This window comes from Alligator sinensis, unplaced genomic scaffold (assembly GCF_000455745.1).
Source record: "Alligator sinensis unplaced genomic scaffold, ASM45574v1 scaffold472_1, whole genome shotgun sequence".
NCBI classification, from domain to species: Eukaryota; Metazoa; Chordata; order Crocodylia; family Alligatoridae; genus Alligator; species Alligator sinensis.
Genome location: NW_005842518.1, coordinates 752,401 through 763,933, shown reverse-complemented (window position 1 = coordinate 763,933; position 11,533 = coordinate 752,401). Strand labels below are relative to the sequence as shown.

Genomic DNA, 11,533 nt, shown 5'->3' with positions numbered 1-11,533 from the left:
CAGGAATTGTTGCTCATACGTATTTTTTTCTGGAGAAAAATAGTTTAATTGTTTTCTCTGGGGGCTGTGTCCAAGCAGTACAAGACTCCAGCACATGGCTAGATTGCCATCTATTCTGCAAGAAGGAATGGTGTTTTCACCATGCCAGGAACAATAGCATTTATTTTTTTCTAATGCAGATGGAGATTTTCTTATTGCTAGAACATATTTTTAATTTTCTCCATTAAGAGTCAAGATTGTTGAGTAGCTGTTTATTTTTTCACAGGTAATCTCATTTACTAAATGTTGATCCATCACGATGTTGTTCTTATCATGCATCATTCCTTACAGTAAAGAGATTCCCCTACATTATATTTCCCACTGATGTAATTGGTGGATTATCATGAAATAGCTTCCATGTTAAGAAGTCACTTGGTTATCTTAGTGCCTTGTGGTTTGCATTTTTGAGGTACGTAGCACTTTAAGTTTGAAGGAACCCTTGCCAGTCAGCAAATCTAGCAGTGAATCAAAGCTTAAAGTAATTTAAGTATTCTCCTCTTGCATATGCCATGAGTGGGCGGTGGTCAGTGATTGATTTGTTTGTGCACTGGTAAGCAAAATACAGGCTTTTCCTTCCTGTATCACAGAAGCTGTCAACACACCCAGCTCAGACTTTTTTGTATGTGTACTATCATACTTCACAAACCGCAGCTGACTGAATGGTACCCTACCTGCTCATTGGATTGGAACAACTAGGAGTAAAATTTAAATTGTAGCATAAAACTGTCTCTTGAGAGTATGAAACAGAGGAAAGTTCATGCTTTATTCTGGATCATCTGGTGCCTCTATTAGTCTCTTAGCTACAATCCCAGATACAGAGTACAAAAGGAAATCCAAAGCTACTTCAAAATCACATCGTCTCCCTGCCTACAACATGGTGGTTTGTGGGCTGAGTTCAATGTCTGCATACTCTTACTGGAAGAAGGAAAGAAAAGGAACTTGCAGATTAGTTACAGTAACATACTATACTGCATGTTTAAGCAAAATGAAATCCATGGCGATGCTGAAAAAGAAAACGAATCACCACATACAGGAATTGCACTTGTGACCAACAGAAATACAGTATCAGCAATAAATAAATAAAAGAACCCCAGCCTCCCACACCACAGCCTGATGCTGATATGGAGAGTAGGAGTGTGAGAGTTTTTTAAACTGGCTGAAACATTTCCAGTGGAATAGATTTCTATCTGAAGCTGTAATCAATGTAATCAAACTGTTTTGCAGGAATTAATTAATCAACAATTTCAAGGAAAAATGATAGAAATGCTTGGTTCTGACAAGACAGTAACATTTTGTTTTTTTATAGAATTAGATAAAAGTAAAATGAAGCACAACAATAACTTTCCTTTGATAATTCTAATATGATTTTTTAAAATATTATTTTAATATCATGGGACCATCTGTCATTCCATTCTTGTTCAAGAGAAGAGAAAGTTTTGAAATGTCCAGGTTTCATAGAGTGGAAAAGCTAGGTCTGGAAATTGGCTACCAGGACATATCATGGACTTTTATAGCCTGTAGCCATAGCTGCAGGGAGCTGTTACTGCCTCAGAGAAGCAAGGTTGGGCTCCATCAGTATTTGAACAGAACCTCCCTGGGTGAAGTACAGGAAGGGACATTGGTGTTAAGTGACACTTGACTGAAGCAGCCTGGTACCAGTGGGCATTGTGCTTCTCAGAATTTTGGCCGCACATTTGTGGTGATGATATTTGACATGATGGATATTCTATTAGATCCCCTTCCACTCAAACACTGTACCAGGACCTTACAAGATTTGGAGTTACAGCCTCATTCTCAAGGTCTGAGTCTTCCCAATAACTGTACTTACATTCTTGCAAAGCAGATATCACCCCATTCTGGGGGGCTGGTTTATTAAAGCAGCCTTCCAGGTAGAACATCATCTTAAAGCATCACAACTTTTCTCCTTATCATCATAGTTCTTTTATTTCCTTCCTTCCCTCTATGAAAACATGGTATTGTTGCTTGGCTGTTGTACTCTGCCTGTTATCAGGACTTTCTACTGTTGATAGTTCCAGACAGACTTTTTCCATCTAGCCGTGGCAGAGAGCTCTCACCACGAAACTCTATCAGAACCCTTTTTTCTCCTTGTGTGTCTTCCCTCTGAGCAGGCTTGCTTTTATTGGCCTCAGAGCCCTTCTGGTGTGAGGCAATCTTATGTGTCCTGTGACACTTTTCTATGCTAAAAAAAACACCTTCTGTACCCATGACTAGTGGAGGGTCTAATTTGCATGCTGAGGAGCCTGAAGAAGGCAAATTTAAAAGGGTGGGGTTTTAATTATAGGTATCTGCTTTGCTTCTGGCATTAATGGAACAGTGCCAGCTGGGAAATCACAAACATGCCCATCTCTCTTTGGAAGAAACTGTGCAGTGCTCTGCACAACAAAGTATTTTTCTTTATTCCCTGAGCATTACAATTTTGCATTATCTGCAGAGGAGGCAGGCTGCTTTTATAACAGGGGACTGCACAGTGTGAGGCCATTCTTAAGTCAATGATTGAAGAGGCTGTGAATGCCTCTTCTGACTTGTAGGGAATAATATCATGGTCATCCTCAAATGCTGATACATAAGGCAAGTAGCTGAATGCAGAAGCATTGTAGGAATCCCAGTCCAGCCAGAGTATGATCAACCTTAGGTGATCCTAGAAAATGAGGATTTCAGGCCCCTCTTTAACACACTTAGCCCTTGCTGGCCAAGGGCCTGGGAACTGCACAAAACTACTCCCTGCTGACACTGCCTGCAAGAGCAGCTGTTTTCCGCTGCCCTGAATCTGGACAATAATAATAATAATAATAATAAGAAATCTGTGCTGGGAAGTAGCTAGGTAGGAAAAAACTGTGCAGAAGTGTGAGAATTGTCTCACCTCCCAAACCAAACACAATACCATGAAGTTCCATAATTTGGCAACTGCCGTTCTTCCATTCAAATCACATTTTAACCAACATCTAAGCTTCATTTGAAAGTTCTGGTTAGAGATGCAATGACAAATTGATGACTTCCCTCCTCCCCCACACAAGTACTCCCACTGGGTTTGGGTTAAATGTTACATTTACTTAAATTCCATCTGCAAGTTAAATTGATTTGAATAGTATTCTCATGTTGTGCCTTGTGATCTAACAATGCTGCACAATGAAAACATGTTTTGCATTCTCTCCTCCTTACTATTTAACCTGTATATTAAGTGTATATAAGTATATAAGTGCCAGTATGTATATACTGTGTATATAAGTGTATATAAGTAAGTGTATATAAGTATAATAAGTGTATATTAAGTATATAAGTGCCAGTCTGTTTCCTGATGCCTGCATTTCAGTGGTGGGTAAAATAACTTCTGAAAACAGAGATTTGCAAGAATTTAAAATGCTTGCAATCATTCCAAATGAAAGGAATTAGAGGTTGGGTTTATTATGCTGCAGGCAAATGAAGACTCTTGTTGTAAAGAATATGTGCAGGAGGCATGTTGCTGTTAGGCCCTGAACTTCCTTGTCTTTCACAATTACGAAGCTAACTGGCCACCACTTGACCGCAATGCTATTTTTGGTTTCAGGACAAATGAAAAAAAAAAAGCAAGAATGTTCAACCACATATGACTTCCTTTTGTTTCCACTTCTGAGTTATATTATGTTGATAGGTAGTCAGATATTCTCTTAAGAAACTGAGGCTATAGCTATACTGCAGGCACAAAACTAGCTACCTCAGGTACTGGTCTAGCTATGATAGTACAGAGCTCAGCGTGGGCTAATTTATCCTGCTGAGAAACTCACCATTCAGCTCTTTGATTGCATTTTAGATATATGCATCTAGGACTAAGTTTGGTCTGTAGGTCCTATTTTCAATCTTTTTTTTTCTGACTGAAAGGCAGTCTGTGACTGTAACATTTATTTTGTGTCATATCAGAATGCTACTAGATTTGCTATGGGTTTAAATAAAATCATATCTGGTTCAAAACAATACAATAACTGATGTGTTTGTTAAAATGTCTGGTACTATTGACCATGTTGGATGATAGATCATTATAAAGAAACCTACAAAGGCAAAGAGAAACAAATTAAAGCTTTAGTTTCTGTGAATGAAGGGACACAAATATCAGTTAGAAAACATTAAGAAAAGAGAATAAGGTGTCTTTGGAAGACATGAACCTCACTCTTATTTGTGCCTGTGAATACCCAGGCACAAAGATTCCCAAAGATTTGTGCCTGTTAGCAATATAACTTTTGATAGGTCACCTGGGTATTTGTACTTGTTTATTTCACATATTTGTATTTTAGTAGCCCTTAGGAGTCAGTCTGGTATCAAAGCATCACTTTATGAGCCACTATACAAATGCTGAAGATGGTCCCTGCTGTACGTATTGTCATAAGTAATTATTGTTTGGGAATTCAGTCTAGAAGAAGCTTCACAGCAAAGATCATCTGCCTGAACCTCTGGGGTGTGCTAAACATGTTTGTAAGAACCCTACAATACTCTGAATCTTCAAAACAAACATGCAAGTTTATATTTGACATGAACCAGTTAAGAAAATTCAGACCTGTATTTGAACTCCACAGAGGTCTGGGATATTCAAATATGTGTCTTAGTTTGAGTCTACCTTTACTATATGCTGTATTGCTTGTATGCTCTTTGATAGTATATGTTGATGGTAGCTTTTATTGGCCCTTGTTTGAAATTATCTGTAGATGCATACCAAGGACTGAATTGTATAGATCATCCCAAGCGCCATAAACTTTTTACTCTTCTGAATATCAGTATGTATTGTACTATTTTTAGAAAATTTTATGGGCATTTTTCTTATGCCTTTGCCTATGTGGCCAAAGTGCATTATTTACTAACTACAGGTCTTTAGAGTGAAAGAAATTACAGAATATTTTTCAAAATTCCCTACAAATCATCTAAAATTCTTTTGTATATTTCAAGGTTTTGCTGATATCTTGTGATTGGATATCTTGATGCTGTTAGAAGCAAACATTGTATAAGGGATCCCAGCTGTCTAATGAGAGAGAACAGTTATTTCTTGCTTTGGTAGTTCACAAAGCACTAAAGCTTGCATGTCAGTATAGAAATAAAGAGCTGAGCAATGGACTGGCGGCTAATGTCACTTTAAATGTCTGTTCTTTATTGGATCATTGGAGAGGAGAGGAGGAGAAGCCAGGCTCTTTTCAGGGAAAAATGGTGGTTTGGAAGCTGTTTACAGTTTTGGAATGTTAAAAGATGAACCAGCTGAGATGCATTAATTGGCAAAGTGCAAATGATACGCGAATGCATATAAGAATACTTATTTTGGCATAAAAGAGACTATTTCCATGTTCACAGTCTCAAGTGACCCCTACTTTGGAGTTCTTCCACTTGCTTTTGTAAGAGAGAGTCACCATTTTCCTTATATAAAACAATTTAATGCACAGTGAATCTCTCATTCTGTATGTTCACTTGCTCTCTGTTTCACTGGGTACAGAGGTTGCTGTTTAAAATTTAACAAATGCTTTTTCAGGCAAGAAAAAGTCCAGCACGAATACTGTGTTATGCTATCTCCTTGCAAAGACAAAGTAAAGATTTTAATGATGATTGACTACTACATGCTAGTGCACATATGCATTCCACAAGATTTTTGATGTATTCACTAAAATCAAGGGGCAGTAAGCAAAACAACCCGCAAACATTAAATCCTATGTTCTGTACTACTGATCTTGAAAGAGTGGATAAATATAAAATGAGGAGAACAGATAGAAAGAAGATGAGTCTTGGTAAGTGTCAGCTAGTTAAATGTTGTTAAATACTGGATACTCTGTGTCTGCATATGTATGTGTATATGTTTACCAGTTGTATTAAAAAAGCATATGTAGCAACTTGCATAAGGATATGCATCAACCAGCATGGGCGACTGGTGCCTCCGGAGTCTGTGGGGGCACCAGATTGCCAATTGGAGGGGGGGGTCCCCCAGTGCCCGATCGCTGCCCTGGTGGGGGGGCAGCCAATTGCCAAGCCAGCGGTGAAACCAGTGAACCCGGAAGTGCACCTCTGTTAGCACTTCCGGTTTCACGGCTGATGCTTCCAGGGGGTGCACGGCCAATCTCAGGGGGTGCATGTGCACCCACATGCGCCCCTTACGGATCGCCAATGTCAACAAGAATCCAGTATTCTCTGAGCCACACTAAGGAAAAAGAATCTATAAATTTGAAAGACCCAATCAATTTAAGTTAAAACAATATTCTTATTAAATTACTTAATAGATGGCTAGCCATTATTAAATACTTACCAAATCCTCCATTATTTTTTCACAGATTCACAGAAGTTTAGGGCATTAGAGACTTCTTTCCAGTAGGAATAATATCATCACTTCAACTATAGGGTTCCCCTCCTTAGAGTTTCACTACAGATATCAGTATTCTTGTACAATGAAAGTATGACATTTCAGTGTAGTGTTAAAATAGGGTTACCATCATTCCAGCATAAAAAAAGAGGACATCTGGGAGAGGGAGGAGGAAGCGGGGAGGGGCATATGATTGTGAGGGGGCAGTGATATGCCAGTGCCCTGCCTCTGCCCTCATTCCTAAGAACCTCTTCCCCAGTCCTGCCAGCCCCCCTCACTCCCAACCCAGAGTCCTCTGCTCCCCCAGTGCCCGTCACTCCTGACCTGCAGCCCCCTGGCCACCCAGTGCCCCTCACTCCCAACCCACAGCCCCCTGCCCCTCAACCCTGCCGGTGCCCCTCACTCCTAACCCGCAGCCCTTGCCCCCCCAGCCCTGCTGCCCAAGCAGCTCCTGTGTTGCCTGCACCCATATACAGATGTACTCTCTCTCTCTCTTCACCTGGCTTGTTTGGCCTGCGTGGGGAGCACATGACCCCCAACAGCCAATCACCTTGTCTGCTGCTCCCAGCCCCAAGTAGTCAGCCCCAGAGAGCAGGGGAACAGCAAAAAATCCAGACAATTTGCTCTAATTTTAAAAACCCATGCGGACACAGCAAAGGGGGCCAAAAAAGAGGACATGTCTGGGAAAACCTGGACATATGATAACCCTAGTTAAAAATGCGTACACCCTTCACTGGCCAACTTCCCAAATCAGGAAATAAAACCTCTTAAATAAACAGGAGAGAAAGCTGCAGAAAAGATTGTTGTTAAATTATGATTTTTGTCTTCATTTATTTCTCAAACTAATTGCTTTTAAAAGAAAAAGTACAGCCTTTTCCCTCCATTTATACAGACCTGGTTAATCCTTATAACTTTATTTGAAAACTTATAAATAGTTAAAAGAAGTCATTGTGATGTATACAGCTAAACAAAACTAATAAACGTCTATTTAAAAAAATGACTAAATCAATTTAACTTCCTCCCATTTTGTGTGTTAAACAGGGACTTCAATTATATTGTTACACAATATATACATATCAACCAAGTACAGACAGTCAAAAAGCCCAAAGCTGAATTGATTCAATCTTTGCAGGTTACACTAAGCTGTATAGATTGAATTGATAAGCAAGTGAACAGACGTTCACTTTTGATTCCAGAAATGCAGCCACATGCCTGTAGTGGCCTAGGCCAGAAGCTGGTGGGTGCTAGAGTGTGCCTCCCTGCTTGGCTAGAGCAGACAGCTTGGGCCAAGTCTTGTGAGGGGAGGATTTATTGAGGAGGTGTAAGGCACCCTGGGATGCTGGGGGACTGTGTGCTAACTTGAATTTGGAGGGGATCTGGGACAGAAGTTCAATAAACTGATTTAACCTGAATCAGTTAAGGCTGATACTACATCCATTTGGTTTATCTGAAACCCATTTTGGACATTTTGAAAGCAGTTTATGTGCACTGACCTTATGTTATATTACAGATTTGAACTTGTTTCTGATCACTTATACCGGTTTATGTGTAATTTCTGTCCCTAGCTAGCATGGCTAAGTGGAATATTTTCCTTTTTCTTACTTATAGGGAATTACTTGCTAAACAACATGTTATAGCTGGGCTGTCCAACTTCTAAGCCCTTGGCAGTCACACCAGGTTCACTGTGTAGATGGTACTACCTACCTAGTCTTTGCAATGGGTGCCTGCATAGGCACCCTTCACTGCTGTACCATGGAGGTGTAATCTCTCACCCCTCTGCAGGCAGCCCTGGATTCACCCATAGCACACTGCACTGCTACACTGCCCTATGTCCTGGAGTGAAGGCAGGAAGAGACAGCTGTAGTTGGGAGGTGGGGAGCCTGGAGACTCCATCTGCGATTGCAGCCAGAGTGATGTTGGGTAACAAGCAGCTAGGTGAGAGCCTAGAGGCTGTATATTAATCCTTTGCAGGCCACATGTGGCCCATGGCCCATGAGTTGGACAGCCCTGTGTTCATAGGTGATGCATAAAGGAGGCACGGGGGGGGTGGGGTGGGGCATGTCACCCTCCTGAGACAGAGCACTGGTGCTTCCCCTGAAATTGGCTCCGGTGGCGAGACATTGGTGGGAGCAGTGTGGCATGTGGAAGGCCTGGCACTTCCACCACCGCTATGCCACTGGTGTGCTCAGCAACCAGCTGCTGGGGGACCTGCCTGCACCCCGGTCACCACGATTGGCCTCTGGGGGACCTCCCACCCCCCAGTTGTGCCCCGCTAGTGGCCCCCCAGACTCGGGAGGTACCAGTCACCCATGCCTGTGTTTCTGTATCTTATCGGGAATGACATTGTAACTCTGAACTGCACACAATACTGGGCACACAATACAGTATATAATATACATACGTGCCATTATAATGCTTTGGTAGTTTTGCTAATCTCCTGCTCATGATGAGTCTGATTTTGCTAGCTTTACTCATACTGAGTAGTATAACTGAATTAAAGACAACTAACATTATACCTACATACATACATAAAGAGATTTTGTTTTTAGTGAGTGCTGCCAGTTCTTTGCTTACATACACATTTTCCTCTAGTGTTGTTCACCAGGTAGAGCTAGCTCTTAGCTAAAGATTTTTTTTAAATCTGCTTTGTGGACTTCTTTATTTAGCATGTCATCTGTACTCATCTGTTTAGTTCTTCATTTAGTTCTTTGTTTCTGTATTTATATATAGTTAGGCCTAGTATGTTTGTTCTCTATAGATCATATCATTTTGAGCACAATGGTTACTTCCATTATGCTGCTCAGACCCTATTTTAGTACAAAGGGGCTTTTTCATAAGCCATGTTGGAAAGTCAAAATTTTACTTTAGCAGTGGGCCACTGCTAAGATAAATCACCATAGAACAGCTGCAAGGCTCTGGTGGGTTGTTTTTCTTTGATTATTATTATTTATAGTCATGGGTCTTGTCATCTCTCTAAATATGGACCATAACCTGTTACATAATACAGATGGTGCACAAAAACCCTTCCAAAGGATTATTTTGAAGGAGAAAGAATCGATTGAAATCATGGACAAACTGTAAGAAAAGCTTAAGGAAATGCATGTGGGTATTCCTACATTGGAGGGAATATTGGATGGACACCTTTCTCAAGTGTTTCAAATAGGAGTTCTGTGGCTATTGAATTTAAGAAGCAGATCTAAACACTGCAGGTCATATTACCAGCAGCAAGTGTAGGCATCCAACAAATAGAGGCCACAACCGTGGGGATTGTACACAGCTTTCAGCTTTAGAAGCCTAAAATCTCAAATTCTTATTTTTCTAAGTACAGATTTTGTGTGAACTCTGGGAATTCAAATGCTTTTCCAGTATGCCCCTTTCTAAATGTTAATGCCTGATGTGTTTTTTCAGCAGTGCAACCAGAGCTGGAAGCCAGATTCTCTTAACATTAAATTATGAGTTTATGCACAGGATTGGCACTTGGAAAATTCACTGATGAAACATCTCTGCGATTGGTTTTTGTATGCGATTATAATGTGGGCAAACTCCTTGGGTTTTTAAATATGGAAAGACTGGTAAATATTTAACAAAAACTCCTCTGAGCCATTCCAGGAATAAGTCCTATTTTTTGTTGCTCTGCACAGCATGTTGATACCTGGCTGGTTGCAAAAGTCATTCCTTCTTCCTATTAGAGCATTTTAAATTAAAAACAACTAACAGTGAAGTTAATCGGTCACTAAGCTCACAGTGATCTCTTACAGGTTCCTGTTTTGTATGTGTGCCTTTGCCTAGCTTCATGCTTATTCAGAGCAGATGGTGTCATTTAGGAGAAAACAGGATGGCTTCATTTTACTAGGGGAAAATCCCTTTCACTTCCTAACTTGTTCTTTCCCTCTCTGTGATTTAGTGTTTTGTTTCTGTATAATTTGTATTTCAGACACTGTGAATTTTGCTTTTAGCTACACTGAATCTTTTAATGCAACTATAACAGCTTGGTCAGCATTAGCAAAAAGTGGTCAGACTACTGTGCACGCTATTCAAACTTGAAGTCACCGACTTGTCTACAGAGGGAAACATAGCAGAAGAACTACAAAGCAGCTTAATTATACTTCTGTAACTCTCCAAGTGAACACCTTATTTGGAACACCAGTGGCTTTTTTTAGTTTACTCTATGCTGCTGTGTAATGTGTACTGGCTTCTAAATCTGCCTGGAGACTTGGTAGCTGTTATGCAAGCAAAATAATAATAATGAAAGAATCCCTTCTTGGGTAACCTCCAAATACTGCCTTAGTTCCTCTTCAGCCATTATTTTTATGTCTTGTTTTAATTCCTTTGGGCCTTTGATTTCTGTGAAAATGTTCATCATTTTACATGCTGGTCTAGCAGATGTAGCAGCTCACACATTATCTCTTTGGAAACTCTATCCCACTCTAAACTCTGTGCCCATTGATCCAAGCTGTTAACCAACATGTAGGGTTTGGCTGAATTGTTTATTTTAGGAGGGAAGTTGCTGCTAAAGTCAGAGATATTCTTTTGTATAATCCTGTTCATTTATATAGTCCTGAACACAGTAGAACCAAATGCACACACATTTTTCAAGTCTATCCCCACCACTCAACTCTGTCTCAGGATTCCTGTCTGCTCCTCAGTGAAACAAAGGATTGCTGTTCTTGCTGTCTGCTGGCTTTCTACTCAACATGCAAACAGCTTGCTAAAATAAATCCATAGTCCTATGTTTAGCACCAGCCCCAGGAAACCGCTCTGACTTCTCACTCATATTTCCCCATGTAGCCTAATACCTCCTATTGCTTTTGGCTATCACTACATGAAAAGGCATTTAATCACTCCTTCCATTTAGTTTAGAAGAAGGGTGCTTAGCTCACCCAGGTCTGTGACTTTTTTCTAGATCAAAAACCCACTTCCAGTGGGTTTTCAAGCCTACTTGCAAAACAGTCAAGTCAGCAGTGACTGCATCATCTGTTCAATATTTGGAACTATCTGTGTGCTAGAAAATTTTGCTTCTTCCTATTTTGGATGCTAAGGAACTATAATGTTCTTTGCAAGCTTTCGGGCACAAATGCCCTTCTTCAGCCTTGGGGAGAGTTTGCTGGTGTCATGTATTCTTCATGGTAGAATAGAAGCCAATATACAAAGCGTAGGTCTGTGAAAATCCAA

General features: G+C 40.4%; 1 protein-coding gene across 4 annotated transcripts in view; it reads right to left on the bottom strand.

Moving 5' to 3' along the window:
* BLNK (B cell linker) overlaps window positions 1–11,533 on the bottom strand; it is a 162,852-nt gene that overhangs the window by 133,062 nt on the left and 18,257 nt on the right. The window lies entirely within an intron of this gene.